The 22,039-nt window shown below is 42.9% G+C and overlaps 1 long non-coding RNA gene across 1 annotated transcript; it reads left to right on the top strand.

Annotated features, from left to right (window-relative positions):
- The first annotated feature begins 5,784 nt into the window (after nucleotides 1-5,784).
- LOC143135340 (uncharacterized) lies at nucleotides 5,785-7,122 on the top strand. Its single transcript, XR_012988910.1, has 2 exons — nucleotides 5,785-6,039; nucleotides 6,959-7,122. It is a non-coding gene; the product is annotated as an uncharacterized LOC143135340 (long non-coding RNA).
- The last annotated feature ends 14,917 nt before the right edge of the window (nucleotides 7,123-22,039 follow it).

A 22,039-nucleotide genomic window follows, 5' to 3' on the forward strand; every position in this document is an offset into this window, starting at 1 on the left:
AACACACATTACATGACCTAAGCCAGTGACTGACCCTAAGCCTTTCACTGGACTGTCCTAGAAAAGTGCTGTTCCTGGGAAGTGTAGTTTTTAATCGTTAACCCTTGCCGTCTGCACCAACGCTGTGATTAAGGCAGCCCTGTGTGATTAAAACTGTGCTGGTGCCCTGTTCTCCCAAGCGTGTCTCTAATACTGCTCTCTGAGGCTCAATCTAATTCAATCTATTCATTTATGTACATATATAGCACCATTAACAATTAGCAAGGTGCTAACAAGGCTCAGCACACTAGGCAATGATGGCAATCGCAGCAAGAAGAGACCTTGAACAGGTACACCACTGTGGAACACGTCCATGCAGCTGTGCATCTGTGCAGCCGTACCCTGTGCTGTCTTTCCACCATGCCCTGGCGGCCAGGAGGAGAGCTCCACCAGCAGCAGCTCACCTGGGGCCTGTGCAGCAAACGGCTCCTTGAGCACAGGAAGTAGAGACTCATAGCGTTTTGTACGTGGGCGGTGAGGAGACACGTTGCAGGGGGAACTCACCCTGGCGGAGGAGGGAGGATGGAGGAGCGGTGGTGGGGGTGGTAGGTGGGTATGCTCTTGTTCGACGCTTGCCAAATGCCAGCAGAGCATGGGGATGGCGCGTGACGCATGTCGTCCGTCACGCCACTGGATTTCAGGTGTGCAGACGCGAGGAGGTGTGATGGTTAGGTGCAAATACAACTCCCTCCCTCCCTCATGCCTGTCTCACCTCAGAACGAGATCAAGCTGCGTGCGAGCGTGCGTGCGTGGGTGGGTGAGTGCTGTGGTCGGTACCGTTGCCATGGCAACAGTGGAAAATCGGTTGCCAAACACACATTCTCTCTCTCTTTTTCTGATATTCCCCCACCCATTCAGACACACTGTACAGGTTTACTTATCCCTGCACCCTGTGCACTCTCCAGTGTCTGTCTGTCTGCCTGCCTGCCTGCCTGTCTGCTTGATGTCCTGCTGTGATAACAAGTCTTTCCTCATCTCTCTTTTCTGACACCAGAAAGATCCACGCCTGATAGTGACTGAGAACTCTATGAACTTTATGTGGATCAATTTGCACTTGACCATAATATTAAGAGAACAAGGAGAACCGGTCAGTTTCCAACAATCCTGACACACTGTACTGCCCTCTGCATATTTCAAATATTTCCCACAGAAAGGCATAAATATCTCGCACCAATTAGTTCCACACCTTCGTCAGCCCTATCATTTCAAAGGTTACTTCAATTCTATGCAAACCCTTTCCTCAGGATAACTGTCTGTTCCACATTCATGTGGTGTCTTATGTGAGCGATTCCTCATTCAGCTCCACACATCAGTCTCTCTCTGGCGGTTCTGTGAATGGAAGGGAGGGATGAGTCATTGCGAGGATGGCGGTGCTCATATTGATTTATCCCTCACACTTATTAATTGCCACCAGCTAACGCCACACACATCTGACAGGTGCCGACGGATATGTTGGCCTTGCCAAGTTGCCCCCGATGATTCACCTCAATGCCGCTCAGGCCAACCCTGAAATACACAGACCTTGTTTATTCTTGCTTTTAAAATGCTTCTTGGGCAATCAGATAATGAGTCGACAGCACTGAACACTATTGTAGACACCTACCACCGCTTGAGCTGCTTTTCAAGGAAGTTTGGTGTGCATGAGATTTTAGGGACTGTTTGGAACTTTTTAGAGACTGCTTGTAAGTTTGTTTTGTTACAGAGTGAGACTGTATTTGAGAAGTAAGTGTGTGTGTGTGTGTGTGTGTGTGTGTGTGTGTGTGTGTTTGTGTGTGTGTGTGTGTGTGTGTGTGTGTGTGTGTGTGTGTGGAAGGGGGGGGGGGGTGTTAAATCGCCTGACACACTCTTCTACATCTAGAAACAATACATGCTTGTGTGGGGGCTTGAGGATGAGAATGAGTTATGAAGAGAAGCCCCTTATTTTTTTTCAAGAGTAAAGGTCACCTACCAGTGAAAAACACACCTAAAGGCTTTTGAAGCATTTGCGTCAGTCGCAGCATCCTGCCACCAAACCACAGAAGCCTTCTGTTATGATTGTGAACAACGCAAACTGCATTCTTGTGCAGCCCAATTACTTTATTTAGCCTACAAGGTACACCACATGACTGTATCTTCTTGTTTACTTGCAAAACATATATATGTGTATGTGATGTGGAATAACCAAACACTGAGATGTGCTGACGTATACTGATGTATCTGTAGCCCAGTGGTAGCCCACTGAAGAACATTTGTGCAATGATACACAATCCAACGCCTGTCAAAGAGCTCATTCAAAAGTTCCAATGACCCAGATCTGTCACTGCACAGGTCAAAGCATTGCAAGCCGTTTTTAAGTTCGATAATTATATAACTGAGTAAATGGGGGCTCTTAAAGTCTGTAATACTGTAAGTTATTCCTTTAAGAGAGGCATTAAAGGCTTACACTGGGGTGCATCATATAACATTAATTATGCAATGTTTTGAGGATCTTCAAAATGCAGAAGCTGCGGTAGAGAGACTCAGCAGGGTGCTGAGGGAATGTAGGCCACCTGAAATCAGGACATTGTGGCTGTCGGCTCCCCAACCTGCCTCCACAAGACTTTCTGCATCTGGGAGGTCCAGGGAGAGAAGACAGTGGTGAACAGTAGAATAGAAATCTCCTGGACAATTCTCCAGTCTTTTGGTCTCCCCTCAAACAGAGAGTTGACATTTGTTGACAAACAATGTAGTCCCTTTCTAAAAGAGGCTGATGTAGAGGATGTAAACTTCATGTGATGGGGAGTGGCAGATAGTGACAGATAGTCACAAGACTGAACCATTAGTAGGTGATAATAGATGATGACAATGTAACAACATCTCAGTCAGAACAATTTTACTCAAGTGTGGCTTTTGAATATTTTGCTGTGAATAAACCTCTTTTACAGTTATTTAATGTAAAAAAAAATCTGCGGTCAAAATGCATAATGCTGCTGACCTCCATTGGAACTATAAAACAAGCAGTTTTGTCTCATTTGGCTGTCTTAATGAGACACGTTTGAAACATTTGCTCATTTGAAGACATATACTTTTGTGACTTTTGAGTGGAAGACCTCTTACTTCAACTCAAGCCATTCAAGCCAGAAAGTTACACTCCAATACAGGTTTCTATGCACAGTAATGTAGCAGTCCTCTCTGAGAGGAACAATGGCCGGAGCCTTGCTCCCCTGCTCCCCTGCTCCCGTCGTCTGCCCTGGGCCTGGTGTCGTCTCACTGCGCGGCTCGGGGCAGAAGCAGCCAGATGGCCTGTCAGGGAGAGGATGAAAGAAAGCAAACACAGTCAACAGTGCGACACATTAGCATGAACACAAAGCACAAAATACCACCCTTTTTACGCACAGACCACACTCACTCACAAATATACCACACACACACACACACACACACACACACACACACACACACACACACACACACACACAAAGTACGCATGAAGTACGCATGAAGTACACAGACAAACACAAAATCTGCTGTAAATATCTTAGCAGATGCCACTCACAACAATGCCACCACTTGCCAATGAATGTCCCTGTGGACACCTCCTCTAGTGCAGCTGCGAGGCAGACAAATAAGGCCACAAATAGCCACCCGCCACGCAAGCAAACTGATTCATGATTCTTCACATATATCTGCTTTGCCAAAGTATTAAAGTTATCCTCAGCTTTACCATGCTCTGCCCTTTAAAAGCCCTACAGTAAAGAACCAAAACCTCTCAAAAATATCTTGCATAATTTAGTTTTTGTTATGATTTTGCTTTGGCTTTTGTTCTGTACCTACTTTCCCAGTGTGTTGTGGCCTGCTGTAGAGACTGGCACGACAGCTTCCACCCGGGCATCTCAGTGGACTTATTCAGAGAGGCAGGAGGACCCAGAGAGGCGCAGGCAGGCCATTCATCACAATGGCCGTCAGAGGTAGCAGGGCAAAATGAGGCGTGACAAAGGGAAGAGCCATGCAGAACTAACATCAGCGATGCCGATCAATGGCACTTTTCAGTCGCGCTGACTTCAAAAACCTTTCGGGCAGAGGCGTTAAACGACGCTTCTCTCCAGCGGCTGATCTGTCGAGGGCTGTCTCGTCAGTGCGACCAAACCTACACAAAGAGCATCGGGGCCATTAACATTCTTGCCAATTATGTCATTGTAAATTTGGCCGGGTTTCAGTCGATAGTCGTACATATGTTTCTGCTGCAAAACTGCAGGCCTGTTAGATTACAGCGCAGACATTACAGAACACATGAGCTCTAAGTTCGAAGACGCTTGTTTTGTGGGAGGATTTAATTTATGACCGCAAAAGAACACAAAGTTGATTCAGAACATGAAGTATGTTCCCTCCACTGAAGTGTGTAGAAATGGCCGTGATAGTTAGGCTTCACGATAAATCCTTGAGTGACAGCGGCCCAGTTTGATAAAGTGGCTGTGGCTCCATCAGTGATGGCAGGCCCTGTGTTGATTCCAGACAGTCTGACGGGGCTTAACAGCCAAAGGTTCACGCTGAGCGAGCGAGAGAGAGACAGACAGACAGAGACAGAGAGAAAAAGAGAGAGAGAGAGAGAGAAAGAGGAAGAGAGCAAAAGCCCTAGAGAGCTGAGCCACACAGCACAGCTGAGCTGACAAAACACATCATCAGGCTGCAGACTGGCCAGCAGCCCTGTGAGCCATATGGAGTCAGAGAGTTATTGCCTCAGAGAGTAAGGCCGCATTCTTCATCTCTTTCTCTCCCTCTCTATCACACTTCATCTCTGTCTCTCCCCCTCTATCACACTTCATCTCTCTATCACATTCTCTTTCTGCCATTTTTTCCCTCCCTCTCTGTCTCTTTCCACAGTCTGTCTGACTCTCCCTCCCCCTGAGCTTTCAGCCTTTCACTCTATTTATCTGCATTAGTGCTTTCTATCTATCGATCTATCCTTTCTCTCTTTCTGTCTATTCCCCTTCTGTTTCTCTCTCTAACTCACACTCTGTCACTTTCTGAATGTCTGTATACACAGCTCAGTGCGCTCCTAAGTGACTACCAGGCCTGAAAAGCTCAATTTCCCTTTCCTTGGCTGACTCTCAGCTAGCCTGAGCCATATTACTGTAGCTTCTAGACCTCACGCAATTCTCCATGTTTTTCGTAGCCTCTATGTGCTCCTGATGCATAAAGGGTCATAGCTGCTGTTGCCCAGAAAAGAAATCTCCACATGACAGATAATGAGAGTCACACAGGGGTGACCAGTGGCAATGCTGCTTTTCAGAGGCAGCACAAAGTTCAGGAACTGCGCAGAATAGACACATTCCATTGGGCAATATATCATGAGCCAGTGACAACTTTAAAATGGGAATTTGGGATGCCTGTGCGCAAGTGCGCCTCTGCATTGTGCTGGCAAACACCCATTTGCCCATGGGGCACGAAAGACTGCCTAATTGTCCGGTGACACTTTAATAGTGTGTCTGCAGAGAGGCTCAAAGCTCTCTCTGGCGGCTTGATTATTGGTTGTTATGTAATACATCTACAACCCTTGGATTAGAGTCAGGAAACTATGGAGTAAAACTTGTGTCACCTTAAACCGAATTTGAATATGAATTTGAATATGAATTTGAGCAATTGTATTGGAAAAACGAATTTGAATAGTATATATTGAAACTGAATTCATTAGATTGTAACTGAATCTCAGTTAACTTGAAATTGAATATAATATTTTGAAATTGAACTTATTTGCTCTGATACATAAATTATCCTGACTGAAAATTTCGCTCTTGGAACTTTCACATTCAGTTCTCAAAATTCAGTTTCAAAACGTGAAATTCAATTTCAGTCTACCGAGACAAAAACAGCTGGTAGCTAAGGAAGAGCAATCGAGTGCAGAGCTATTGTGATCGCGTGACAAGTGCCGAGCGCGAAGCAAAGAGCATAGCACCCTCTTAGCAAGCTGTCTCCTGAACTTCCTTACAGTGTCGAACAGAGAAAGAAGAGATGGAAGCGACTGGCACATCAGAAAACGTCCAAGTAAGTTGATATCATATGCCATGTCTGTTAACGTTACTTTATATAATGTACATTATATGCTAGCGCTGGCTGGCTAGCCAGCATAGTTTCATCGACTAAGTTAAAGCTTTTTCCATAGTTCAGAACCAGTTAGACTACTATAACGTTACTCTTTGATAGAACAATATGATTGGTCATTGTCATATCATTGTGCCTTTTAGGCCTGTAAGAACACGTTACAATCTCAGGTTAAACAGTATCATTCATGGAAAACTGGATATGTCCCCCTAGTTAAGCTTTTTTCATCGTTGTGTTGTCTGTTACCTAATGCTACGTGGGGCAATTTTTTCGTGCCGTGATGTTGCCAGACAACTGGATTGCGATAACTAGCAAATGGTAGCTAGCTAGCTTCTAAGAGTTTCAAACTGAATATGTTCTATATCGATAATATGATCAAGACTCAAGAGACCCTAGTTTAACAGTATTTCTACAGGCTGATTTATGCTTCTTCATCGACTCCATGCAGATTTTGTAAAAGTTATTGAGAAATAGACACAGTATATTACAATAACCTAATTATTATACTTTAACTGTGTGTTGTCTTGATACTTCTGTTTCAGTAATGTGTGTGTAGATTGCAAATAATGTGTTGTATGACGATAGAAATGTCCTTGGTTCTTAATTAACTCATTGTATTGACCAAGTCGTGTGTGTGCAGAGAAGGTGTAATGATATTTATTATGATGTATGTATACGATCCAAGGTATATATGTGTGTGTGAGAAACAACTGATTGTCTCTTAGGTGCACAGACTTGTGTATCCTGATTGCCTGATGCTTATGAGACCTCTTTGCGCAGAGATGAATAAACAATTAACGAGAAAGACTCACAGTAGACCTTTAAGCTAAACACTGATTGTTTGTTGGTTTTATTTTCATAGGTTGAGAGGCCTCAATGAACAGTGGACAGTGAGATAGACTGAGGACAATGGACTGGCACCGATCAGACATGGACACCGAAGCTTGATTTCTCTTAATAAATATCTTTGCAAGATGCAACACATATTGTAAAACACTTTACACACTAATAAACATGTCCACTGTTGTTTTCTCTGGAATTGATGTTTGCCAATTCACCATCACCAATTGTTTGCCATTGGTGGTGATGGATTTCCAAATGGATTTCCAAATGTATGGGCAATCAAAATTTTAGTTTATGTGTGTAATCAGCTGATATTAGATATGATGCAATTGCTAAATCATGTAGGTTTATCCTTTGCAACATAAGGAAGAACAGACCTTATCTGACACAGGATTCCACACAACTTCTTGTTCAGGCCATGGTCATCTCCAAGCTGGACTATTGTAATTTACTATTAGCTGGTTTACCTGCTTGTGTAGTAAGATTGTTACAGCTGAGTCAGAATGCTGCCGCACGCCTGGTCTTTAATCAGCCAAAGACATATGTAACTCCTCTCCTAGTTACTCTCCATTGGCTCCCTATTAGGCAGAATTACATTTAAATCTCTCACTTTGGCCTATAGGACACTGACCGGATCTGCTCCTTGTTATTTTAATTCAATGATCAAGACGTACATCCCCAACTGCCCACTGCGGTCTTCTGAAGAGTGTCTGTTGTGTCGACCAGACATAGGTCAAATTCAAGACTTTTCCTCAGTGGTTCCATGTTGGTGGAATGAGTTGCCCAGTGCTCTCTGTTCCTGTGATAGTTTTGGGTCTTTTAACAGGGGTCTAAAGACGTATCTGTTCAACATGCACTTGAATTAACACTTATGGTTTGTATAGTATTGTTTCATTTTCATTAGGCTGTTGATTAATTTGACATTGTTGTTTATTATTGATATTCTCCATAATGTAGTCTTACCATGCTATTGTTATTTTTATTATATTATTGACTGAATGTACATTATTGTTTATTATTACTATTTTCCCTTTTTTCTCATTGTTTATGTCATTAGGCTATTGATTGAATTGACATGGTTGTTTATTATTGCTATTCTCTTTATTATAGTCTGACCAACATCTTCATTTGTTCCCTGTTCAATTTTAAGTATTATATTGTTTTGTATTTATGTTGCTTTGGACAAAAGCGTAACCATAACTATATGTAATTGGAAGCAAATAAAGGTAGCCTACACATCATAGTATTACAAGAGTGGCTTTAAACGTAAGAAAACGGTAATGATTTGTCCTTTTTTGGTCATTCAAACATGTAGATTTTTATTCACATAATTACTAGGTCGTTGCCTTTTCTATCCAGTAGGTGGCAGTCCAGGATAAGAAATAGAGCAGTAGTTGAGTAGGAAAAACGAAAACGAGAGAAAGTTATGCCCATGACATTTTAAAGAATGACAGGCTAGAAGTTTGCAATTGGTAGACAGTACATTGATGTTTGATGGCTAGCTGAGTAGTTCTGTATGGACTGACAGGCTGGAAGTTTGAAATGTAATACTGTAAAAAATGTTTTAGCCTATTTAAAATTACAAAAACGGTAGGTAAGACCATACATCGATGTTTGATGGCTAGCTGGGTAGTTCTGTACTTCAAGGATTGACAGGCTAGAAGTTTTAGGTGTAATACTGCAAAAACATTTTTATTTGTTTAAAATTACAAAAACGGTAGGTAAGTAGGCCTAGGCTACATCGATGTTTGATGGCTGGGTAGCCTAGGCTGTTCTGTATTTCAAGGATTGACAAGCTAGAAGTTTGAAATAATACTGCAACAAATGTTTTATTTGTTTAAAATTACATAAACGGTAGGTGAGACAGTAGGCCTACAATCGGAATGTGTTTTATGAATCGTGCGTGCAGATCTAATAACCGTGCAAACCAAGTGCCCACACTATGCTCTGCTTCGCGCTCGGCACTAGTCACGCGATCACAATAGCTCTGCACTCGATTGCTCTTCCTGAGCTACCAGCTGTTTTTGTCTCGGTAGACTGAAATTGAATTTCACGTTTTGAAACTGAATTTTGAGAACTGAATGTGAAAGTTCCAAGAGCGAAATTTTCAGTCAGGATAATTTATGTATCAGAGCAAATGAGTAAAATTTCAAAATATTATATTCAATTTCAAGTTGCCTGAGATTCAGTTACAATCTAATGAATTCAGTTTCAACATATACTATTCAAATTCGTTTTTCCAATACAATTGTTCAAATTCAGCAATTCAAATGCAAATACAACATATTCAAATTCGGTTTAAGGTGGCACAAGTTTTACTCCATAGGAAACAGCCCAATGAGTCCTCTTTGCAATTGAGATAGCTAAATAGGTTTAAAAGGACAGAGGGAGAACACAACTCCAAGAAAATAGTCAGTATAATGTCTATGCTAACACATACACCACCACCACTGAAACATGTTCCAGACATCGGAGGCACTCAGGAGGGTTATCTGTTTACCAATCCTTTAATCTCACATAGCTATTCAGTTAAAACATGCCTACGCGTTTCAGCCCACACCCTAGCAGCAGTCCTTGGGAATTGTTTGTGGCTGAATACACAGCCCAACGACATTGCTTTGTGGTCTTCAGTGGTTACTCTGCTGATTTGAGGTGCCATGTTCCCTTGCCATGCTGCCTTCCTCCACACGTTATAGAAGAGTGCAAAAACCACAAAGCCAAGGGCTGCTTTCACTAGGGCTACTCTAGATAAATATGACTGTTCACCCTCCTCTTAGCTTATAATGTGACGCTCCTTGAACAAATAGTTGCATTTGAGAAAGTATGTTTGATTGGCAGTGTTCATCAACCTTCTCTCTCTCTCTCTTCTCTCTCTCTTTTCTCTCTCTCTCTCTTTTCTCTCCCTCTCCCTCTCTCTCTCTTTCTCTCTCTCTCTCTGAGGACGCAGTGTGCCAAAGCTGAGAACAAGCTCAGAACACACAGCAGCAGACCCCCTCCCAGGCTGGGAGCTCAGAGCTGCTCTCTGTGTGTGTGTGTGTGTGTGCGTGTGTGTGTGCGTGTGTGTGTGTGTGTGTGTGTGTGTGTGTGTGTATGTGTATGTGTGTGTGTCTGTGTGTGTGTCTGTGCGTGTGCGTGTGCGTGTGCTTGTGTGTGTGTGTGTGTGTGTGTGTGTGTGTGTGTGTGTGTGTGTGTATTTGTGCATGTGTGCGTGTGTCAGGACCAAAGACGCAGGGCACTGGAACCAGCCCAAGTAGCCATCGGAGTGATCAATCTGCTCCATGCTGCAGCTGGAGGGCGGCAGTGCCAGAGATGGGACGTGGCCAGGAATCCGCAAACAGCTCCCTTACCCTCGACCCACCCACACACATGCACACACACATCTTACCCTCGACCCAACCACACACACACATGCACACACACATCTTACCCTCGACCCACCCACACACACACATGCACACACACATCTTACCCTCTACCCACCCACACACACACATGCACACACACATCTTACCCTCGACCCACCCACACACACACATGCACACACACATCTTGCCCTCTACCCAGCTGTCCTGTTTCTCTCATAATCCTATGTGGACGATTGGTATAGTAATTGCATGGGGGTCGGTAGGGGGTCTTCAGTGAACTGAATATGATGTAATTGCAGTCAGCACAGATAAAAAGATTCATTAATAAGTAACCATATGAAATGAAATATCAATTTAACCTTTAATTATACAGCCAAGTACTATATCCCTGTTTGCTATCTAATTTTATCATACAGTATATCTAGCATTTATTTGCAAAGCATATTGATGGCCCATTACTTTTGGCTTGTTAGTGTTTTTCCTCACTTGACTGCTTATGGTGTGTTTTATGGTGCATTTCTAAGGGCAAGTGCAATTTATTTGACCTCCAGTCGGTCACAGTGGTAAGAAGAAGTGTGCAGTGTTACAGTATGCCTGATAGCATGCCCTGTGTGGCTTCAGCACCACACTTTGCCTTTGGGGCTTCCATGTGGTGTTTCACATATATAATTCATGATGAGTAAATGTCGTTAGTAAGTGAAACTGGAAACATCATGCTGGCAGGCATGGAGAGAGTGTTAGGAGGGTCTTGTTATTGACAGAGGTTTGTTTGAGTGTTTATGTTTGTGCTCTTTGCAATGAGAGGTGTGTGTGTGTGTGTGTGTGTGTTTGTTTGTTTGTGTGTGTATCTACGTGTACGTGTGTGTGTGTGTGTGTGTGTGTGTGTGTGTGTGTGTGTGTGTGTGTGTTTGTTTGTTTGTGTGTGTATCTACGTGTACGTGTGCATGTCTGTGTGTGTGTGCATGCCCCCTGCTTTTGTTTTTCCGTAGCTGTTCCTCTTTTGGAGCAGCTGACTTCCTGTTGACGTTTGTGGTGAACACACCTCTGTGCTGTGACATAAACCTCATCTGCTAAGGTACGCTGCTAAAACAGAGGAGGCGTTTTTCTAGTTTTTTTTTCCAACCGCCATTATTTCCATTGATATCGCCATAACAGTAGCGTGTCTGTCTTTGGATGTTTCATAGTTATTTACAGTACTGCGTAGCAGCTGTTGTTTTGTGCTTCACGTCAAACGTCCTCTTTTCAAACACTGTTTCCCTTTCACATTGTGTCACATTTTCTATGGTAATTCACTGCCTCAGTCTTTATCCGGCGCTTAGATGAAAGTTGGCCTACCTTTTGTCCCATCACAGGAGTAGAGCTGCTTGTTAGTTTTAAAGTGTGTCATGTGTCTTAAAGTAGGCAAACTGAAGATGAAGCCGAGGCAGGAAGACTGGAAATGCATGGGAGCTGGGATCAAAGCAGAGCTTGCTTGTCCTCACACAATCAGGCCTGGCCAGAACAGTCATAAATGGCCGCCGTGTGGTTTGAAGAGACAGGGGTAAATGATGATCACGCATTGATGTTTTTTTTTTGTTTGTTTTGTTTTTGACTCAGTTCACAAAATGAGAATGCGCCAAGTAAATATGTCATTGTTGTCTAAGATGCAGACTAGTAACAAATGAGTCGCACACTGACAAGAAAATATGAATTTCCAGTGAAAATTTATAGAGTGTATGTATAGAGTATAGAGTAAATGTATAGAGATCTATCCCTCATAACTCCCCATGTCTTTCCAATATGTGTTGCAAAATCCATAGCAGCCATTTGTAAGGCTGTGATCTGCGATCAAAGTCATTGACCCCTTGAGTCTCAAGAGGAAACTGTGCACAATAGCATGTGAGTCTGCCAACGTCCAAAACCTTTCACCTTTGCACACAAACAAGCCAAATGAATCTCAGTGGTGCAAGATTACTCATCAATCCTGGAAAGACGTCATAAATCCAGTGGATTAAGGATCAAGCTGTCAGAGGTCCTCCTGATCAACATGTTTTGATCATGTTCAGCGTATAAACACTGTTTAAAAAACAGTTTCTTTCATCCATACTTGTCGGGCTGACACCACACGAAAAAGTGGTCAATATCTATTGATTTGAAAAGTTATCCAGATCCCGTGACATTGATCACAGCTGGTTGCAGTCCTGGTTGCCTTGAAGACACCGGTGAAGCAGGCAAAGGGCTTATATACAGTATTTCTCATCAAACCAACATTCTATGAAATCAGTAAAGGAACTCTGCAGGCAAGGGCAGACTTCAATAAAAGTCTGATTAAAATGAGTGATAGTTATTACGGGTTAACCCCCAATTTTATTCTCTTTGCATTCTTATTCTCCGTAAATTATCGCTGAGAACTCCACTTACCATGTCTAATTACTAATTTTAACAGCCATGCTTATATGGCCTATGTATTCACAAGACACTTATGACATTCTATAGGACAGTCTGTGTAACTTCCTATGGAAATTCAGCTACGGCCTCCGCCTATGCTTCTATATTATGCAGACATTTTAAGTCGCATTTCAAGGTTAAAAGAGGGTCAGCTTGATCTGCCAGTGGCCATTTCCTGTATGACTGTGCCTGTGATGATTATATTGGGACTTCATGTAATGAGCATGAATGTGTGCCCTAGCTGTAGAGGAGGGGAGAGTGGCAGGGTCTGGGCTGGATTTGGCCCTGATCTGGCTAAGATCTGGTGCCCTGGCATCAGCGGAGGTCTAGCTTATGCTTAGCATAATGAGATACTGCTGAGAGGATTCTTTTCTCTCCAAAAAGCTATTTCAATTGAATGACGTCAGTCAAAACTGTAATTGTCCTCACCCCGAGGCAGTGACCAGCAACCTCCGGCCTGCTGTTTGCATGTGTGTCTCTGTGTGTGTGTTTTGTGTTTGTGTGTATGTGTGTGAGTGTGTGTGTGTGTGTGTGTATCTATGTGTGTGTGTGTGTGTGTGTGTGTGTGTGTGTGTGTGTGTGTTTTGTGTGCTTGTGGCTTTGCAGACAGCATTTCTCTGCAGTGTATCTGAGCCCTCAAACACACAATTCTCCACATTACTCAATGTTAAGCCCATCTTGTGGTATTTAGGCCGTCATCATCCGCGCCGTCCTGCTACTAATTAAGAGAGAGAATGAGAGAGAAGGCATGGGAGAAGAGGCAGACGCGGAGGAGGCAGGCCCGGACGTCAGAGCTGGATTACAGACAGTGTTGCTATAAGGGCAGAAGGTTTCCTGTCTCTCTAATGAAGGAAACGATTGGGTTTCTTACATTGAATTTATTTATGCCACGGAAGGTTCCAGAAGGATGACACTGCAGCAGAGAGGCTCACCGCGGACAGCTGTGTTTTTTACCTTGTGGAGGACTTCTTTAAAATTCAAACCAGATAGTTGGAGGCCTGTTGCTGCCTGGGTGCACAAGGTCATGCTATACAAGCAATCCCTCCCATATTGATCCAGTCAAGAGTTCCAAAATCAATACGTAGGCTACGCAAGACACTATATTGCTTCCTTCCTTCCAAATCTCTACAGTATGTTGTAATGGCATTTCCTCAGTTTTACACTGAGAGAGGTATGAATGATGTTTCTCTCCTCTGTTGCTGGGAGAGTTTATTTATGACTTTGAGGAGGGAGGGAGCAGCAATGCGTGGCGAGGATGAGATGACGGCGTCATGCATGGACAGTGGTGCTCGCTGTTGGCCATGTTTGCCTGCTCACAGCTGCCCTAATCAATTTGAGGCAGCGGTGGGCGAATCCTCCCGCATTTTAGCAGCTCACAGCCGAGCACAGATGTTGTTTTGCCATACCATGCCAGGGAAGTGAAGCATGAGGGCCCAGCCTTTAACAAGAGAGAGAGAGAGAGAGAGAGAGAGAGAGAGAGAGGCAGATGCCAAGCCTTAAGATTGGAGAAGAAACAGGTGCTCAACGAGCAGTGAAAAACCACCAGTGACCACATCTCCATGACTCCACATTCTACACTGCGGTATTTGAATCATGTCTGATAAAAGGAACAGTAATATTCTTCCCTCTCTAAATGGCCCTGTGCCAGACATTTCAGTGACAGCGCCGCATGCCTACAATGCAGGGCCTTAGCGACGGCAGCTGATTTGAGAAATGGGGCTGGCTGAAACTCAATTATGTTGAGCATTCATTTCTCAGCCCGAGCCTGCAGATGGAAGTCGACTGTTTAATAGCAAAGGAGCTTGAGTGGGGAAGAGCGGGAGCTCACTGTGCCCTCACAGCCCAGGTGGGGAGGGGAGGCTGAGTCACAATCGCATCTGGCTACCTGGTCACCCAGTGCACTACTGCCATTGGTGGTAGAACATGGAAGTCCTTCCTGATGGTGTTTTTTTTTTTTCATGTTTCTCATGCCAGCGCTGGGAAGAGCTGCTTTTTGCTATGAGGTCAGGAGCTGCGATAGCTGTGCTTGTCATATGTGAGGGAGAGAGGCTTCAGGGGAAGTCCAGCAGTGCAACACATTTAAGTGTTTATGCTCACTGTGGAGGACTGTAGGAATGTGTTATTTGAGTACAAACCATCTGATTCCATTGAAGTATATCACGTAGCTAAATGTATGTGTTTTCTGCCTTTATATGTGTCTAAGAGTGCAATCACTTTATATAACCACCCATTCTTAATGTACTGTAAGTCCTATGTGTGTTATAGAACAGACTATAGAGGGATCTTGTTGAAAACAATAATTATGATGAAGGAAAGCTGAGACATCAGTGATAAGATGTCCTCTGTTTCTTAGTATAACACAGTAGAATGGAGATTAAACAGCACCATCATGCTGCGTCAAGCTGTTAGTCACATAACTTAAGCGGGTGCCTCCCTCTGGTGGTATGCGGTAAGAATTACACCGCCAGTGGCACTCCAATGAATGCATAGACTTAATGCTGGGATGTAGTGGTAAAATAAGAGGTGAGGTGGGTGCTGATCATGGTAAGGTGGACTGCTGTATGCCATGCAGTATCAGATTTTTTTAAAAAGCATTCAGAACATGTTTTATTGTGGTGGAGGTTATTGTCCAATGTTTATAACAATACCAGTGGTGTGTCATGCCCAACATCAGCTGTTCTAAACTCATTGTTAACTATAGTCTCTTGAGGTGTATTGCCACCAGAATCAAAATAAAAGTCCTTCAGAGAGGAATATATTGTAGGTAACATATTTTTGTACTTAAACCTTAACTGAGAAATGTAAATGATTAACAAACAATGGTATCTCTTGATTGCTTTAAAGGGATTTCCCTGATTGTTTTGGTGTCCTGACTAGTATCTAGGGGAAGCCCACACAATAATCTCATCACTCTCACTAACACCTCACAACTCATGACAGCAAAAGTCAACATCATGTGAAATCACATGCATTTGTTCCTCTCCCTACTTCCGCTGCAACCAGCAGTACTTCTCTAAGACCCTGTTCAGACTGCAGGCAAAAGTGGCCCAAATCTGGGGGGGTCAAGTGACCAGGTCAGACTTCTTCAGAAGTAGTGTGAACACTCAAATCTTGCCCAGATCTGATTTTTTCAAATCTGATTTAGACCACTTCCATGTGTGGTCCTGAATTAGACCCAGGTCTGATTTTTTTCAATGCGGCCACATTGTGAACAACCAAGGCGGATTTGATGCAATTTTTACGTCAATCTACATCTGACGTTTGTCACAATTACGCGCCGCTGGAGTTAGCTGATGTCATTGTTATTGTTCTTTTGCACATGCGAGTCAGTACAAAGACTTGCGGTGTGAACTTCTCTGCGTGTGTCTGTACAGTGAGGGGGGGGAAATGTATTTAATTACAACTCATTATTTTCAAGTCAAGATATCTTTCAAACTAATTCCGTTCATTCCTCAACCCAAAGCCTTTTGTCATTCTCAGGGCGCTTAAATGTCAGACCGAGAGACAGGGTCATTTTAATCCACAAGGTCACTTTCCAGCTCACATTCTTTTCTTTTCAGGCACAAAGTCATGTCTCCTGCTGCCTTTCCTCGGCCTGGTTTATTATGAAGTGAATAGAGTGAGTGGGACTTGTACAGTAATTACACAATGAGTAAAGTGAGTGGGATTCAGCGGATGATTTTATCTAAAGTGACAGGGACTCGGAACGGTGGATTTGGGACCCAGAATGTTGAAAAGTGAATATGATTCACTTTTTTATTATTAAAAAAAAGGAAATACAAGTGCATGCAAAGCAAAAGATTAAACATTTAAAAGACCGACAAAGGAGAGGGAAGGTACAATAAAAGTCATAGGTGAGAGAGATGAGTAAAGATAGACCAGCTAGATCAGACAATGAGTGAGTTAAAGAAAGAAAGAAAGAAAGAAAGAAAGAAAGAAAGAGAGAGAGAAGGAAAGAAGAAAGAAAGAAAGAAAGAAAGAAAGAAAGAAAGAGTATTTTTGGTGTAAATGTAAGATATAGAGAAAATAAAGACAGACAGTGATTGGTGATAATGACTGAGGGATGTAGATAAGAATGAGAAAGTAAGAACCGTAAAAAAACAAATAAAGACTTGAAGAATGCAAAGACACAGTTCACACGCAAAGTAAATACTGGTAGGCTGATTTGCATAATAGACTGATATGCAGTTTGGCAGGATGTTTCATGCAGTCATGTGTGGTCTAAAGGAATGTTAGATGAAAATGAAAAGCAATTTTGCTATTCGTCCCCTTGTTGATTAAAAACACATATTTTGAAGGGATTTCTATATTCAACTCAAGTTAGTCAGTGGCTCACCACAAGTAATACTGTACATGAGGTTGAAAGATAAATGGCATGCCTAAATGTGGTTGTTTGTGGCCTGACTTTGGGCATAATACAAACATGAAATATTGTGATATAGACTTTGTACATGAAGTGATTTGAACCACATTAATTACATACATTTGTACAATACGAAACAAAGTATTTACACAAAATAAAATATTAACAAAATACATTTTGATAAAAATCAAAGAAAAATATTAACAAATTACTTGCAGATCAGCAATATTTTTTTGAAACTAAAGAAAATGGCACAAAACTAATGGCATAACCATTATAACAACTGATATAACATAGTTAACATTATAAAAATTGATACACCCAAAAAGATGTCCCACACCTGAAGTTGAATTTTGAATGCATTGTAAATGTGGTTTATATGCTCCTTTTCATGTGTTGAAAGGCCCATGCACTGTTGAATACCCCATTACTGGTATGGACTTATTCCTCTCTCTAGTCTATCGATAGAGGACAGACTGGTGATATATAGGGACATGGCAGCTGGGAGCACAATTACTCCCTCATTGTGATGAATCATGAGCCAGCTAAGGGACCATTGTTTAGGTCAAAGGTCACCTAGCAGCCCTGACATACAGACACCATCATGACATCATCACAGGGGACACGGATCGGTTATGGGGACTGACTCTGGGTCACGCTCGACCTCTAGTAGCCTTTAGTGACCTCTGAGGTCATGAGATCTGTAACCGCATGATAACACGGGAGGCTCAGTGGGGAGCCGCTACATTCTTCTGCTGTTATATATAGCATGAGGGAGATCCATGGCTCTGGCCACCAGTGAGGCACACTTCCTCATCACAGGGATTCACCCATGAGAATGACAGCTCACTAGTGTTGTGGCAACCACAGGGGAAGACCAAACACAAACACCAGACAAACTCACCACCAGCTATATTTCACTCTCTCTCTCTCTTTCTTTCTCTCTCTCTCTCTCACTCACACACACACACACACACACACATACACACACACACACACACACAGATACTCAGATAGAGATAGATAGATAGATACTTGATTGATCCCCAGGGGAAAAGAGAGAGAGAGAGAGAGAGAGAGAGAGAGAGAGAGAGAGAGAGAGAGAGAGAGAGAGACAAAAAATGCACATGATCGTCATCTGACCAATGTCTCACAAAACACACTGTCACAAAAGTCTAGCAGTGAAATCTGGGGTTTTCCGTGGTCACTCTCATTCATAATGTGGAGGGTCTTTCCTAATACAGACCTGTGACTGGTCACAAGCTTCTGATGACCCACAAATTTGTAGGTCTCTGCCTTTCATCTCAGTGCTTTACTTGCAAATCATTAAAAAAACAATTTGGATTGATAAAAAACAGCTGCTGTTGTTAGCATTACAGACCAAGACTACAAGTAGAAACAGTTCCAAAGCATAATTTAGAGTTATAGCACAAATTGCCTAATGAGGGAAATAGGGAAAAGACAAAAATGCTGCCATCTAGTGTCACAAGCAGTCACATGGCATAACAGCCCCTTTACTTTATCCTGTTCTCAGACCAGACAAAGCCTTTTCAAATCTGCCATAGGTCAAGCAATATCATGGTGCACGCTAAAAATGACTAATCATTTTATCTATTTAAAAAAAAAAATGGTCTGTCATCTGAATAGAGACAGAATGCTGAAATGTCAATTAGAGTGTAACATATAATAATGACACCACACATGAACAGGTGGATATGATTGGATTTTTTAAAACCAAAATCCAAACTATTTAACACGGAAACACCTTTATTATGACTAGTGCAGTGCCCGTTCAAACATGCTATTCCTGTAGCCCAATTACATGCCTGCAGGTAGGCCTGCTTTAAAAATAGGATGATAGGGAAAAACATAATTCCAGGTAAGCATTCAATAATGAATAGGCCTACAGATAATATAATAAATGTGAATTTAAGCATGGCTGCATGTGACATTTTTACAAATCAAAATGACATAATCCTAACAGCTGTTTTGAGTCAAGGCTATATGCTTAGCCTATTGAATAACTTGATGGTAGAGAAAACAAACCATTTTGTGGAATGATGCATCATATGGAATTTGCAACGGTGTGACTCAAAAACAGTCTCTGGTGGCCTATAAGTGACATCACACTCTGTCTGCCACTCGTTGCTTGTCGCTGGTTATGCTTTGCATGTGTGGCATTCTGAGACGTTCTTTAATTCAGGACCATTATCGCTCGTTTCAATTTAGGACCTTGCAGTTGGAACTGTTGTTTGCTTATTCAAAGTCTAAAGACAGTCCAAAGTAGCCTGGGCTATTCATATAGCATCACACTCTGTCTGCCACTCGTTGCTTGTCGCTGGTTATGCTTTGCATGTGTGGCATTCTGGGACGTTCTTTGATTCGGGACCATTATCGCTCGTTTCAATTTAGGACCTTGCAGTTTGAATTGTCATGTGCTTATTCAAAGTCTAAAGACAGTCCAAAGTAGCCTGGGCTATTCGAAGTGTCTGCTTATTGCACATCATTGTTTACGTCATTTTGAAGAGCCACTGCATATAGCCTACCTGTGTGTGTTGGCATGTTGGCGTGTTGTTGCAAAATCCGTGGAGTTATCTTGCACTCGCTTAAGTTTTTACCCGTGTAACCTACACTGATCCAATTCTGCCAAAGCCCTGCTTCTATCCTCACTGGTAGCTTACAGTCCTACAGTGCTGTGTGGGAGGGGGAGTGGCTAGCGGCGAAAGCCAATGCGTGCTTCTTTTACCGATATAGGCTATTTAACGATATCTTTTGCATTTCTTATTCAAACAACGTCAAATTCGGCAGTGCACTTACTCATGCCTGTAGCAAGACACCTGCCAAGTTTGTATTCAGTCTGACAAACGGTCAGCGAGATATGCGTGCCACAGACACACACACACACACACACAGACACACAGACGCTTCTTGCTTTATAGATAGATAGATGTATTAGGCTGTCCGCTATTGCCCCATCTAGTGGATGTAGGGAGTTCTGCAGCACTGAGACGCTGGTGAATGTTTCAGTGGCAGGAGAGAAATTAGCCCTGCTCAGTACAATGATGTCTGGAGTAGGCTACTCCAGACCAAACACAGACACTGTCTCAATCTGTGTCCTGCAACCTCTTACTACTGAACCGTTTTGTTCCCTCCAAAAGGTGAAAGGGCAGGAATCAAGGAGCGTTGAAAAAACTATTAAAATGCCTAAATCATTTATGTAAACCCAAGCCAACATGTTGTTTCAACCACCTCTGGTCATCATCAGGGATTACACATCACCAGACACTACAGGTCACATGGTGTTACATGGAGGAAGCACAATTTTAAAAAACCACAAGGAATGAGGTGAGACTAATAAATGCTTACCAGCAAATAAACAAATAAAGATAAATAAATAACTTTTTTTTTGCAGCTCAACATTGGTGTTCTATAGGTCATTCTGTGTGACAGTAGGCAGCACTCTCAGCTTCACCACCATGTCACCAGGTCTCTGAGCTCAGCAGTGATGTCCATCTGGGCAGTGACTGCAGCTGAATAAGTCTCTAGTTCGCTGTCTGAACTCAGTCCAAGTGCTTTGAGTCTCAGTTCCACACATGGAGAACAGCAGCACCAGCAATGTGATGATAGCACTCTTTTTACTGTAATAATGACCACTGTTGACCGGAGATTTTGCATGGGGACACATTTCATCACATGTCCAAAAGTTTCATTTGGCTCATTTACCAAAATGGCTGCTAACATGCGGATCAAAATTCAGCAGTCAAAACAAGGTTGTGCCATCGGTTGTGTTTGAAAAAGTGAATCAAGTTTCTTCCTGTTAAAATTGTGTGTGTTAAGTAGAGAATTGTGTGTGGTGTTTTGCAAAAAGTGTTTTATGAAATTGAAATGCTAAGAATTAGTTTGCAGATTTGGTATGGGGACATACTGTAGTGTTTGAGTGACAGGTTTGTGACATGGAAATATTTTGTGTGTAAGCAGTTGAAAAAAAGCTATAGGTACATGGTAGAGAGAGAGAGGAAGAGAGGGAGTGTGTGTGTGTGTGTGTGTGTGTGTGTGTGTGTGTGTGTTTGTGCACGCACGTGTGTATTAAAAGAGAGTGTGAAAAAAGAGAAAGACAGAGAGAAGGAGCCCGCCATGCGCGTGTGTGTAGTGAATCTGCGCATGCCTGTGTGCATGTAAGAGCATATGTGTGATGGTTAATACATGTCTTTGTGGTCTGGCATGTCTTTGGAACAAAAGCGAAAGGTATGCCTGCCAAATATGTTTGTTTGGAACATGATGGTGCATACTGTATCGAGGCAGGAGCTTTTGTCTGCTCTGACTGAGGGTGTGTGCTTTGTGTCTTTGAATGTGCGAGCGGGTGTGTATGTGCATTTGTGTTTGCTGTGTGCGTCTCTCTCTCTCTCCCCAGTGTGCGTGTGTGTGAGTGTGTGTGTATTTGTCCCCCTCGTCCCTCCCTCTCTCCCTCCACGCCTGACTGACAGAGATCCTGCGCGCCTGAATAGTGCTCTTATGAGGCTGCATTCTTCCATCTCTCAATGGAATGTTTACAGAACGGTTTACAACCCCACAGATCCCAACCTCTCTCTTTCTCTCTCTCTCTCTCTCTCTCTCTCTCTCTCTCTCTCTCTCTCTCTCTCTCTCTCTCTCCTACCAACTCTTTCTCATTCCCTGTCTTTATTTCTCTTGCTGTCTATCTCTCCCTCCTTCCTTGTCTCTCCTTCCCTCCCTCTCTCCCTCCCTCCCTCTATCTCTCTATATACCTCCCGCAAACCCACCTACCCCCCTCTCTCGCTCCTTCCCTCCTTTTCTCCTCTTCCGTCTTTCTCTCCCTTCCGTCCTAAGCCTCTTGTGAGAATGTCTTATTATACGCTTTGTGTTTGGGCAGTGCAGTGCACGGTCCACAGTGCATTGGGAGGCCTTTGGATGAAAACAGCAACACAGC

The sequence above is a fragment of the Alosa pseudoharengus genome, unplaced genomic scaffold (assembly GCF_046254945.1).
Source record: "Alosa pseudoharengus isolate Yale_2024_CS ecotype anadromous, Long Island Sound unplaced genomic scaffold, YU_APseudo_1.1 YU_APseudo_1.1_scf_2, whole genome shotgun sequence".
In the NCBI taxonomy this organism is placed as follows: Eukaryota; Metazoa; Chordata; class Actinopteri; order Clupeiformes; family Clupeidae; genus Alosa; species Alosa pseudoharengus.